The sequence below is a fragment of the Pecten maximus genome, chromosome 3, assembly GCF_902652985.1.
Source record: "Pecten maximus chromosome 3, xPecMax1.1, whole genome shotgun sequence".
NCBI lineage: Eukaryota > Metazoa > Mollusca > Bivalvia > Pectinida > Pectinidae > Pecten > Pecten maximus.
Genome location: NC_047017.1, coordinates 21,001,490 through 21,014,881, shown reverse-complemented (window position 1 = coordinate 21,014,881; position 13,392 = coordinate 21,001,490). Strand labels below are relative to the sequence as shown.

At 34.0% G+C, this 13,392-nt stretch overlaps 1 protein-coding gene across 1 annotated transcript in view; it reads left to right on the top strand.

The window, feature by feature from the left end:
- LOC117323541 (neurexin-2-like) overlaps positions 1–13,392 on the top strand; it is a 166,902-nt gene that overhangs the window by 83,834 nt on the left and 69,676 nt on the right.

Sequence of the window (13,392 nt, the reverse complement as noted above, 5' to 3'; positions counted from 1 at the left end):
ATAGACAAGCATTATATTTAAGCATTAATTTTCAAATTTCAATTTTATCAGGAAACAGCACGAATGATAGAACAAAAAAGATTACATTGCCTTGGGATATATATCAGCCCATTTTACTGTAATTAAATTTCACTAACGTTTTTTTACCATTGAAGTCATTATCAACTGATAGGGGCTAAAACGTTTAGTAAAGTACATTTGCGGTTAGCACGGTTTTATCAAGATGGCCGTGATTGTTGGAAGAGGTGTACACATGCCATTTGATTGTCTTTCAGATGTTTTAGTCCTTCATACCCATATATATCTCCTATTATAGTCATAATGTAGTAGTTCTGTGATGTTGGTAATCAGCTGCAATATAAACAGAATATTCTTGTCGGACATTTTTGTATTCCGGATTATTTTTCAGCGTAAAGAGAATATCTGGATGAGAATTATGTAACATTGCTGTTAAAACTTAAATTGAATGCTCTATTTCTGCCGACACATTGATGACTGTAGCTATTTGCTGAGATCTGTAATATTTCTACAGATTTACGGGTTTGATAACTTTGTATTTTTATGTGGCGCCTTTCATCAGCTATTTGGAATGCTGCAATTTTACCACCCCATAATGTTAATGGCGGCAGCTCAAGTTCTGTTTATCTTAAATCAATAATAACAAAATATTGTAACATTTTGCAGCATCCTTTGTGAAAATAGCTCATCTGGTAGTAAGGTAAACTAATTTGAAAAAAAAAAATTCTTGTGATCTGGGCTTTAAGAATCTTTTCTTATTGACCTGGCTTTCTCCAGTAATTTCCTGTTTGAAATAGTCAATGACAATATAGCTCAACAAATCTTTAAACTATTGATGAAACAAACATTATGTTATTCGATCACCATTGATGTCTCTCTTTGCAAAGAAACAGGGGATAAAAATGTATCAACAAAGAATCGGCTTAGAAAACATTAATATGAATATAATACAACATCAATGTAGAAATATAAAAGATATTGTTACTTTCTTTGTATTTTTGCCAAAATTGTTAGGATTATTAATTGGACACAATAAGAACAGTAACAATGCCTGTTGTTATATTGTGATTGTCAGTGACTACTACAGCATTAAAAATAATTAAATTGTATATACTGTATATTAAATGGATCACTGATATAAATTTTACTTGGCTTATTTGACTTAGTTGTGACCAAAATGAAATTTACCATTATAATTCCATCATATGGAATTGTCAGGAACCATTCATTGGTCACCTGACAGGAGTAATATCTATAACGAATGAAATACAATGTTGCTCCCTTCTGTTGCTCCCTCTTGAGTTGCTCCCTCCTTTTGATGCCTCCTGTGTTGCTCCCTCCTCTTGCTTCTTCCTCTGTTGCTTCCTCCTTTTGTTCCATCCTGTTGTTTCCTTCTTTGTTGCTCCTTCCTGTTACTCCCTCTTGTGTTTCTTCCTCCTTTTGATGCCTCCTCTGTTGCTCCCTTCTTTTGCTCTTTCCTGTTGTTTCATCCTTTGTTGCTCCTTCCTTTTGATGCCTTCTATGTTGCTCCCTCCTTTGTTGCTCCCTCCGTTGTTGCTCCCTCCTATGTTGCTCCCTCCTTTGTTGCTCCCTCCTTTGTTGCTCCCTCCGTTGTTGCTCCCTCCTATGTTGCTCCCTCCTTTGTTGCTCCCTCCGTTGTTGCTCCCTCCGTTGTTGCTCCCTCCGTTGTTGCTCCCTCCTTTGTTGCTCCTTCCTGTTGTTTCATCCTTTGTTGCTTCTTCCTTTTGATGCCTCCTTTGTTGCTCCATCCTATGTTGCTCCCTCCTGTTGCTTAATCCTGGGAAACATACTGCAATGTCGACTCTAACAGCTTATACATGACATTTATTACAAGGTCCTACCACATACTCACTTACAGCTGAGTCGACTGGAACACAGTGGAGTAGAGATACAACACAGTGTCTGTGCTGTGACTCGAACTAGCGACCCTTCCGTCACGTTGAACAACATCCTACTACCAGTAGACAAACGTGTCTCCTATAGATGGTTTAGAATAAAAGTATTGAATTTTGTTAGTTTCTATAATGAGAATGTTTAAGGTAGTAAGCTATAATATGATAAAAAAAAACAACACCAAAACTGATGCTATCTTAAACCAGAAATTTGATGCCTGATAATTGAAATTCAAACTTAAGATTGGATGTCGCTCGGCAATGAAATTGCAGCACTCATATTCTATCTGGAATATTCAGCTACACAACATTAATTATAGGAGAGATGTAATACTGGTTAGATAAATACTGTAGGGCATTGTGGTATTACATACAGAGGAGTGGCTATAATGAGTAATATCAATACATAACAGGATAGTGTAGGAGTATCGGCACCAAAACGAGTCGTATAATAATATAAATATTATCCTGGGTATACTTGATTATATTGACTGTTACATGATCTTATATAAATAGATATAACTTATATACATTCACTATTTATGGAAATGCAGCTGAACACAAAATCTAAGAGGAATTACATGAAGGCAGTCGAGAGGCCCCATTCATAAAAAACTTTCAGATATACTTTTTTGAGGTCTTGTTGTAGATGAACATGGTTTTCAATGGTTTGTAAAAATGTCCTGTCACCACTGTTTTCGGATCGTGTACTGTGTAAAACAAATGAAAACGATGAAAAAGACTTCATACTGAATCACTTGACTTACTAAATTGATTGTTTTGATGAAGGGCTCAATTAACATATCATCAATTATATATGAAGAAAATCCAAAACTGTGGTAGATAATTTTTAACACGGACAGCAAGGCATATTTGTAATGTCCCTTGTAAAATAATTGGTAATTATCACATTCAAATACAGAGCCTGGTAAGAGGGGACCATTATAAAATAAATTGAATTTTTATATCTCTGAAAAAAAAATTGCTGCATGGATATCCCTTTCTGTATTCCATTGTATTGAATTCATGGTCTCTGTTTATTTTAAAGCAAATTAGGACTGAACGCAATCTGTGTTTCACTCGTGATTTGGAGGAGAATATTCATTATTACCATGAGGATGATAATGAAAATGTTTCTGTCTATACACAAATAATCATGTAATACTAGAGTAACAAACAAACAAGCTTCAAAGGGGTCTCCATGGCAACACACACCTAGGGGACCAATCACAGAGTCTGTTTGATTGGAACACACTTGTATGTCTGGAATGCCCTCTGGTATATAAATGTGACTGAAACAGATATAAAAAGGTGTACAATGGTACTAATTACATATCTGAGTATTCCCTAGGGGTGGGGATAGCAGGCTACTCCGTACTGACCGACCAGTCTTTAGATGGTTAGGGCTAGGCCTAAGTGTGTAGGCGTTGGATTTGGCTGACGTGTAATCCTTGCTGTAGACCAATGATTTTCTCAGGTGCCTGGGTGTTTGAAGAGGGTATTCCCAGACTCAGTATTAATAGTTTCCTGTGAGCACGGTTCTGGGAATCTGGCCCAATATTAATTTTCATTAAGATTTTTGACTCAATTTGACTGAGTTCAGCATCGATTCATTCACATGATTACTGATTTCTTCCAGTATACTACTGAAGAATTTCAAGCATTTCCTTATTAATTCAGCAATTCAGCCTGGTTAAGGAAGTCTTCAGAGTCAAATTAACAACATTCTGGATGAATGGAAGTTTTATTGAACCTATAACTAAAACCTTATAAGCACTTAATGGTTTGGAGTTAGCTTGAAAAAAAATATAGAATACAGTATTGACATGACAACAAAACCATAATTCCTACTCAAAGTCTATAAAACGTGGGTTAAATATGACCAGAACTGTAGCTTTGTATGGGGACTGTTGTAAAAGAACAAGGACAAGACCAGGTGCTCCTATAGAGCTAGCATATCTTCTGCTTCGATAATGACATTTGTCATGCAAACTGATAGGTCATATCCTCGTTAATTTCCTTGTTAATTTTAAGTCACAGTTTTGAAAAGTGACCTACTGTTTAATTAGCTAGACCACATTTTAGTGATAACTTGTTGGGATATTTCATGCAGATTTTTTGACGATTGGCTCCTTCTCTATTTAAAGATGCTTGGTTGTACATACAAGGCATGTGACTTGAAAAATCAATGTTATAAAAAAGGTATCTATTTTTAAAATGACATGCCAATTACGGGCCTGGTAACCTGTACAAACTAATTAGGGTCCTTGGAATGATGGAGCATGAGGCATTTGCAACTTCTGTTGAGAACCTAGTCTCAGGAGACAATTCACAGGCCCCTGTGTTAATAATCTCCGTCAGTAACTCATAGGCTCCAGTGTACATTTGTATCTTATCTGGAAACTCACAGGCCCCTGTGTATCTCATTCAGGTTCTAACGGGTTGCGGGTTGGTGTATAACTATTAATAGTTCAATTGTCAGGCAGATGCAAGTAGAAAGTTTCTTGTACAAACTTTCTGCTTCCCACTAATGTTGTAAATGAATTAAAACTAGAAAGACCATCAGGTTTGGGTGATAGCTAAGGTTTATTACTGTATTGTCATTGTTACTTAATATTGCGTAAATTATCTGTCATTACATAATCTGACTAAGATTACATAATATTGCATAAAGGATTACGTAACATATTCATAATTAATACAGATACATTTAGAGGAAAAACATGTAATAAACCATGTAGTTAATTGTCCTGGACAAAGGAACCCTAGCTTGACTCTCTAAACTACTGATACAATCACAAAGTCTACTTCTACATAACACACATTAACCTATTCTACAGATACAAATAACTGACATTTTCTAACATAAGAGAATTATAATAAAGGGTGGGTGGGAGAGGAAGAGTTTTGAAGCTGCCGACTTTCAAAGCAGCAACCTACATGGTCTGTACAGTAACGCAGAATTTTTGAAAGTGAACGTTTATCTGGGATTTCAATATACATACTAGAATTTTGGTTTGATTCAAAATGATTGGATGTTCCTTACCCTATCGAAAATTTTGTTGTGTCCCAGGGGAAAACACAACTGGGCCACCATTTGTTTACATCGCTACGCAGTATGAAAAAAGTCCGAGAGAATCGAAAGGATCGTAAATCGCGGGACTACGAGACATAGAAAATGTTACTTATGTTCTAATAAAACCGATGTAAAAGGCTTACAAAATCATGAATATAGTAAATTTTAGTTATGATAGATTAACAAACCAGAGGATAAGATTTTCTTGCGTGTAAAATTATAAAGATTTCCGATGCGCAATACCGGAAGTAAAACTTTGTATACACACAACCGGAGAAGGAACACGTGTGTAGCAGACCACGTAAGAGTGCTTCCTCTCACAATTAATAACATATTATCACAATAATACATACATATCTAGCATATGTCCGTCTGTCCACTCAGTTTTCCACATTTTTCTCAGCCATGCTTCAAGGTATGTTGGTGAAAGTTGGTATGTAACTTCAGTATAAGTAGCTACAGATCAAGTTCGAGTTTCAGGGGTTTTGGGTTTAGATGAAGGTCACTATTACAATTTTAGTAGGGGCTGGTAGGGGACATGTATTGCTAAAGCAGTAAACCAGCATACTTGTATTATTCATCCAACATATACAACATTGGAGTTTTAAGGAAATATCATTTGTAGTGTCATGACTTGTCAACTAAGTCTATAGTTTAGTGACTAATATATAGCACAAGTTTACAGTAAGGCTCAACTGCAACACTAAAAACATCATTGATATCGTAACACATTGCTTGTATCATAATTTTGGTCTGAAACACCAGACATTTTAGACCACAGCATCCATTAGTTTAAAAACAACTAAGTTTTCTCCATTTTAAAATAACTGAACAGAAAAACTGGTGTAACCTTGTATTTCAACATCTTTAATAGAAGCTATAAACCTCATGGCATCAGGTAAATAAATTTTATCTTGGTTGGTATTATTCTCTGAGTGTTGGAAATCAGATCCTTTTGATTACTGTGTTATTTCCTTACTATTGCGTAAAAGTATCATGTTTATACACATGTATGCTACATCAGCAAAACAATTATCAAAGTTTATTTTGAACAAGAGTTCATATTTTATTTTTGAAATATCATATTTATACATTTTCAGTTTTCAGTTTCAAAATCTCAGTGAATATGCCATGGTATGACGCATTTCCATCCAAAGGGCAACTGCAATGTCAGCAGCCGAATCTTAATAGTCGAGATATTACTACAGAGAGACCAATAATATCTAGTGCTGTGTTCCATCTGTCATTCACTGAATGCACAACTTTAAGTGTGTAACACATCAATGTTTTTAGATATATTCAGTTGACAAAGCAAAATAAAGAAATTTAATGATTTTGTATTATGTTGTAAGGAAAAAAAGATTCTTCGAAAGAAGTACTATTTTTGAAAATGATACAGAAACAAAAAAATTTCAAAATTGATTTTTTTTATTTTTGAATGAGTAAAGCTATCTAGACTTTTAGAGACTGCTGACTCTATCAGATAATTGCAGTTATTGGGCTCAGTAATGGAGATGTGACATTTACGATCCACATCCCCTCAATAACAGACATGGTACATAATGTATGTCCATAACCTTCCAAGGCTTCACGCCTTCGACATGTAATTTGGTCGCATGAAGCGACATGCTGTGCGAGGGACCATAATCTGCCGACTCACCTGTTAATGTTCGTGTGGTGCTATTATTAGGCGTTGATTTCCATACAGATAAGAGCTCCTCTGATAGGTTGTAAACCATCAACTGTTGTTCACGCTGGTTTTAGGCACCGATGGTATATCAACAAATAAACAAAGCTGTTCTTACGCCAAAGCTTTTCTTACGCCAAGGTTTTTTTTTACGACAAGGCTTTTCTTACGACGGGCAGGATATTCTCTATAAGTTTAGCCATAATAGCTGTTATCTATTTCTGAATTGCTCTTGCCAACGTATTTCGGAATACTTGTTTGCCAGTTTGTAAAACGATGTTCATGAATATTCCCCAAAAGACTTTTAGAGCATAACCAAATAAGCTTATCAGCATGATAAAATTGAAATGAAGAAATGTACGATGTATAGTATTCATAGAGCAATTTTCCAATTTACATTCAGCTTTCATTTTATAAAACTGATAAGAGCAGAACAAAGGAAAGAAATTAACTTAGAATATATATTTGCTGTATATTTTCCAACAAAGACCTCTTTACATAGTGATCAATACCATTGTACCAGGCTTGTTAAGTTAATTTATAATAACTGTGTTATGTATTTCTGTAATTTCATTGTCAAAATGATATTTAATTTTTATTCTCACTTCGGGAAATCGAATTTGTCATTTTCTTAAAGAACAATGAGATTCCTATTACATGACAAAAATGTATATCCTTTGATATGGCTTATGTGAATGATGATGTGTTTTCCTGTACACTATATATAACTATAATCAGGTTGTATTATATGTGTTTAATAAGCCTCAGTGTTGTATATATATATATAATTTACGGCGATATTATCGGCGCTGTAATTATCATGATACATACACTAAAAGTATGTAGGAATTCAAAAGATCTTTTACCTACACAACTCATTTTATGAAAACAATGGAAGGAAAAAGATTAATCATTGGTACTGTTCTGATATATACACTGTACCCTATCTGTATTTCTGGCAATAAGCCTTTCAGGAAGTCCAACTATGTTGAGATATTTTGATTCTGAAGACAAATGCTATTTTATTGTACTTTGCAGTAATACAACTATAAATACAAATTTTGTGACTTGTATCTCCAGAATGGGATTATTCCAGGGTAAAATAAGGTTCATCATCATATAGTTCTATGGCTATCAGTGTTATTCATTATTTTATAAAAACTTGTTATATTAGTATCATTAAAAAAAAACCTAAAAAACACTTGTTACATAGAACATAGTGGAACTGTGATTGGCCTTTACTAAGCCGAAGTTATAGATTCCCATTGTTTCAATTGTGACATCACAACTTCCTAAGTCAATTGACATCGCAAAAAGGAAAGAGTCGTAGAGTGGAAATATTGCAATGTACAACCATTTCTGAAAGTATTAAATATCTGTTTGAAAACTGTTTGCAAACTCAGCATCTTGGCTTTTGTGATAAATGGCATCTTACATAAGTTTATATTAATTTCTAAAACTTGTCACAAATTTTCCTTTTAGCTCACAGCAAAAGCTTGCTGAAATGATAAATTTTAAGACATGTCTCAATTTCAGGAAGCCTGTTTGAGATCGTCTTTACTGTATATATATTGTTAAAATTCTCTCACAATCCAACCTAAGCCCTAGCTGTCAAGAGTTTCCTGCAGTAATAGGTAATATTGGTTGTCGGTACAGAAGGGCTTACAATAGAGTCAATGTCACTCTTCATTTTTCTTCTTATTCAATTGAAACTTGGCGGCTTAAAACATTCCTTCTCGCACTCCATGGTTTTCATTTGTCTTTTAATTTTGCAGTTGGACAGGTATTTGGTTTTACACAAGTTAGATGCATGCTTGTCAGTAATAATTGAGATAAAAAGACAAAAAACAATCTTAAAAATTAAATGAGAGAGAAACTTTTGGTTAGGTTACACTGCAGACTTGTTGTCATGGTAACGATTACCAGATGGTCACATTACAGAAATTGTAACTAGATTAAGCATTTAACCAAAACATGTATTCAGGTGGTCTGACATAATACTCCCCCGTATCACTCAGAATGTGAGTGATCTCTTGCTCTCAAAGCCAAAAACTTCTGTTGTTATAATCATCAGATCTGGAGTTTAAGTCGACATTCATTATCCATCTGTGATTTTGGCTATATAATCACTAATTTTCATTGTATGGAGTTTTCTCAACTTTCAAGCTTCTTTGATCTTTATAACTTTCAGACAAATAGGAAGAATAAGATGGTCCTAAAGTACCAATATTTCTCAGAATATTGACAGTTAAGAAAATGTTCCTCAAATTTTATTTGCAACTCCACAATGGTTTTGCATTTGGAAAAATGAAATTTTAAGACTAACCAAAAAAATCAGGAAAAAGATTTGGCAGTCACATATTGAAAATCTGTGTTTCTTTTTTACACAGTTTTACTTTTCAGAAGGTCAAATGACAGCATCTCTTTAAAAGGACAATTTTAAAGAGCAATAGGCATTTGAACATGTTATTTAATGATGTTGACTGTTTTACATGGCTGTCATTAAAAGGAAAGAATATGGAACAAAAGGTTAGATTTGAGATCTTACGTAACAAGTGATAAGATCCCTTATAATGAATATTGTTGAATAGACTGCAATTGCAATGATTTAAATTTCTGTTAAAACAAATGAAAGATTTTTTTAAAATTGAATATTTATAAATAAGCCAAAGCGTTGCATTAGGACAAAACAAAAGTTTCATTCAGAAACAGGTAGATTTAATACCACTGACTGTATACAGTGATCTAGAACGGTAGATTTAATACCACTGTATACAGTGATCTAGAACGGTAGATTTAATACCACTGTATACAGTGATCTAGAACGGTAGATTTAATACCACTGACTGTATACAGTGATCCAGAACGGTAGATTTAATACCACTGTATACAGTGATCTAGAATGGTAGATTTAATACCACTGTATACAGTGATCTAGAACGGTAGATTTAATACCACTGACTGTATACAGTGATCCAGAACGGTAGATTTAATACCACTGTATACAGTGATCTAGAATGGTAGATTTAATACCACTGTATACAGTGATCTAGAACGGTAGATTTAATACCACTGACTGTATACAGTGATCTAGAACGGTAGATTTAATACCACTGTATACAGTGATCTAGAACGGTAGATTTAATACCACTGTATACAGTGATCTAGAATGGTAGATTTAATACCACTGACTATATACAGTGATCTAGAACGGTAGATTTAATACCACGGTATACAATGATCTAGAACGGTAGATTTAATACCACTGTATACAGTGATCTAGAACGGTAGATTTAATACCACTAACTGTATACAGTGATCTAGAACGGTAGATTTAATACCACTGACTGTATACAGTGATCTAGAACGGTAGATTTAATACCACTGTATACAGTGATCTAGAATGGTAGATTTAATACCACTGTATACAGTGATCTAGAACGGTAGATTTAATACCACTGACTGTATACAGTGATCTAGAATGGTAGATTTAATACCACTAACTGTATACAGTGATCTAGAACGGTAGATTTAATACCACTGTATACAGTGATCTAGAACGGTAGATTTAATACCACTGTATACAGTGATCTAGAACGGTAGATTTAATACCACTGTATACAGTGATCTAGAACGGTAGATTTAATACCACTGTATACAGTGATCTAGAACGGTAGATTTAATACCACTGACTGTATACAGTGATCTAGAACGGTAGATTTAATACCACTGACTGTATACAGTGATCTAGAACGGTAGATTTAATACCACGGTATACAGTGATCTAGAACGGTAGATTTAATACCACTGACTGTATACAGTGATCTAGAACGGTAGATTTAATACCACTGTATACAGTGATCTAGAACGGTAGATTTAATACCACTGACTGTATACAGTGATCTAGAATGGTAGATTTAATACCACTGTATACAGTGATCTAGAATGGTAGATATAATACCACTGTATACAGTGATCTAGAATGGTAGATTTAATACCACTGACTGTATACAGTGATCTAGAACGGTAGATTTAATACCACTGACTGTATACAGTGATCTAGAACGGTAGATTTAATACCACTGTATACAGTGATCTAGAATGGTAGATTTAATACCACTGTATACAGTGATCTAGAATGGTAGATTTAATACCACTGACTGTATACAGTGATCTAGAATGGTAGATTTAATACCACTGAGTGTATACAGTGATATATAGAACGGTAGATTTAATACCACTGTATACAGTGATCTAGAACGGTAGATTTAATACCACTGACTGTATACAGTGATCTAGAAGACACAATGTGGCTTACTTTGCAAGAAATAAGAGATTAGAGAAGATTAAGACATACATAAGATAAACCTGCAATTGTTTTTTAAATTGAAAATATAAAATTTCAAATTTTAAATGTAATTTGATCTTTACTAGGAAGCTTACCTCATATATCATACCTAGAATCTCCCAATACGGTTACAAAAGATGAAAATATACACATTTAAATTTAATTTAAGGTTGGTAGAAAGAAATTCTATTCCATAATATTAATAGCTTTATTTATCAAATTTGAATATACATGTAAACGAACATTAAAGTTTAAACATCAGATATTGTAAATGTATAAAAAACCTCATCTGTAAACTAAATAAGAGATATAACTGGTAATTTAAATTGAGACTATCTGAAAGAGTATATGCTCTCTATGGTTGTTCCCTATAATCATGGCCTTCTCGGATCCAATGACTGTTAGTTGCAGGCAAAGGTGGTATAATTCTATTCATCACCATAGAAACACTGTCAAATATCGGCCATCATTTAAGTGTACGTCATCCTGTAAAGAGACAAATACAATCTAATTCAGGCAGCAACTGGTGGTGACTTATAGGACAGATGCAGGATTTGCATCTTACTGAATCATTCTCCATATTCATAAGTCAAAAACATGCACCAGTTGTTTGACAAACCCAATTTGTGGCTGTGTTATTTGAAAATGTATTATTGCCTCGTAGGTCTGAGGTTGAATCAAGGTTATACTATCTCCGATAAAGTTAATTTCATTTAAATATTAATTTCATCTAAGAATGTTTACTTCATCTAGGAATTCTTCAATTTCTAGATTTTAGAAATATTAAGGTGCATTTTGAAAATTTAAAAGACATATGATTTGGTGAAGATGGCAGAGATCTGTGTCTGGGTTTCTTACAGATGAAGAGGATACTGTAAGGGGGATAACTCTGTCAAACTATTAGGATAGATGCTGTGTTGTACTGTATCTGGCTAATGGTCCTGTCTCTCAGAATTATACGCCTATACATGTATATATATATATATATAACGGCTGAATGCTTTGATGTGTAACTGCATATAAAAACCCAATATATTTAGAACTGTGAGAATCTTTCGAATTCTATATATACTTAGCCACTTAAATGTATGGCAGCCATGTGAAGTTACACTCATTTTGTATCCAAATAAAGCTTTGCATAGTCATGTAAGCCCATAATCCTTTGAATGTAGTCATGGTAACAGATGCACAGTCTAACATTGTAGAGATTTACTGAAGTATATACAAAAGCCATTTATCCAAATATATTTTACTAATTCCAGATGTTCAAGCATTTTTATAAAGTAAAGATTTTGAAATCAATTCAGTTGTAATGCATGTACAAATGTACTAGTGAAATTATACCATCATAAGTAATGTTTGGTTTATGTACTCAATTGTTGTATACAATACCTGTTTTCTATTGTTTGTAATACTATAATTATAATTACTTAATTAGACATGCCCCAAATTGCTACAGTAATTAATCTTTGTCCTGAAATTCCTTAATGATGAGAAGATTATGTAATTTGGATTGAATTGGTCTGGATACTCCGACTTTATCGATATCACGTCTCTGTGTTCCCTGATAAATGTTGTGGATGGCGTAGGTCAAAGTTGTAGTGTTGATCCAGGCATAGGGTGCTCCAAACTGCTTTGACGCATTGTACTACAGCGAATTTTCTTTATTTGCAAAATATTCTCATAAGTCATTAGGAGCAATGTATATCGTTCTCAGCTCACCTATTTAGAAGGGCCCCTGGAGCTCCCATATTGGTGTAGTGTAGATAATCCATAATGGCTTTAAACTCTTCCTCTTAAACATTCCTATTCCCTTGGTTATAACATGGAATCGGTTGAAATCCCCGTCATAAATCATGTTTGAAATTTCCAGGCATTAAAAAACAACCTATTCCTGCTATCAGAAGTTTTTTCCAGGATTAATTACTACTCTCTTCCAGAGAACAGGTTCCTGGACCATGACAAGCAGAATGTTTTTTAATTCTTGTTCTACAGAAATATGTCAAATTCTCCTCCCATACCAACTATATAGTGATCGAAATGGACATAGGATTCCCATGGCCAGTGAAAAATTGTTTTTCCAGTTTTATCAAATACAGATCAGTCAACAAATCTATAATGGTAGTTGTAATTGGGAAGGACATTTGTTGTTGTTTAAGTGACAGCCAGGTAGAGATTTTCTCTTGATCAAAATAATAAAACATTATTTCATAATAACATGAGATTTCGACAAATCATTAGATAAAAACTTCAATTTTAATTAAAAATTTTCTAGTTCACTGATTAACATGAATATGGCAGCATATGGGGCTTTTGTCCAACTAATCCTATCTAACCATGCTTACATCGA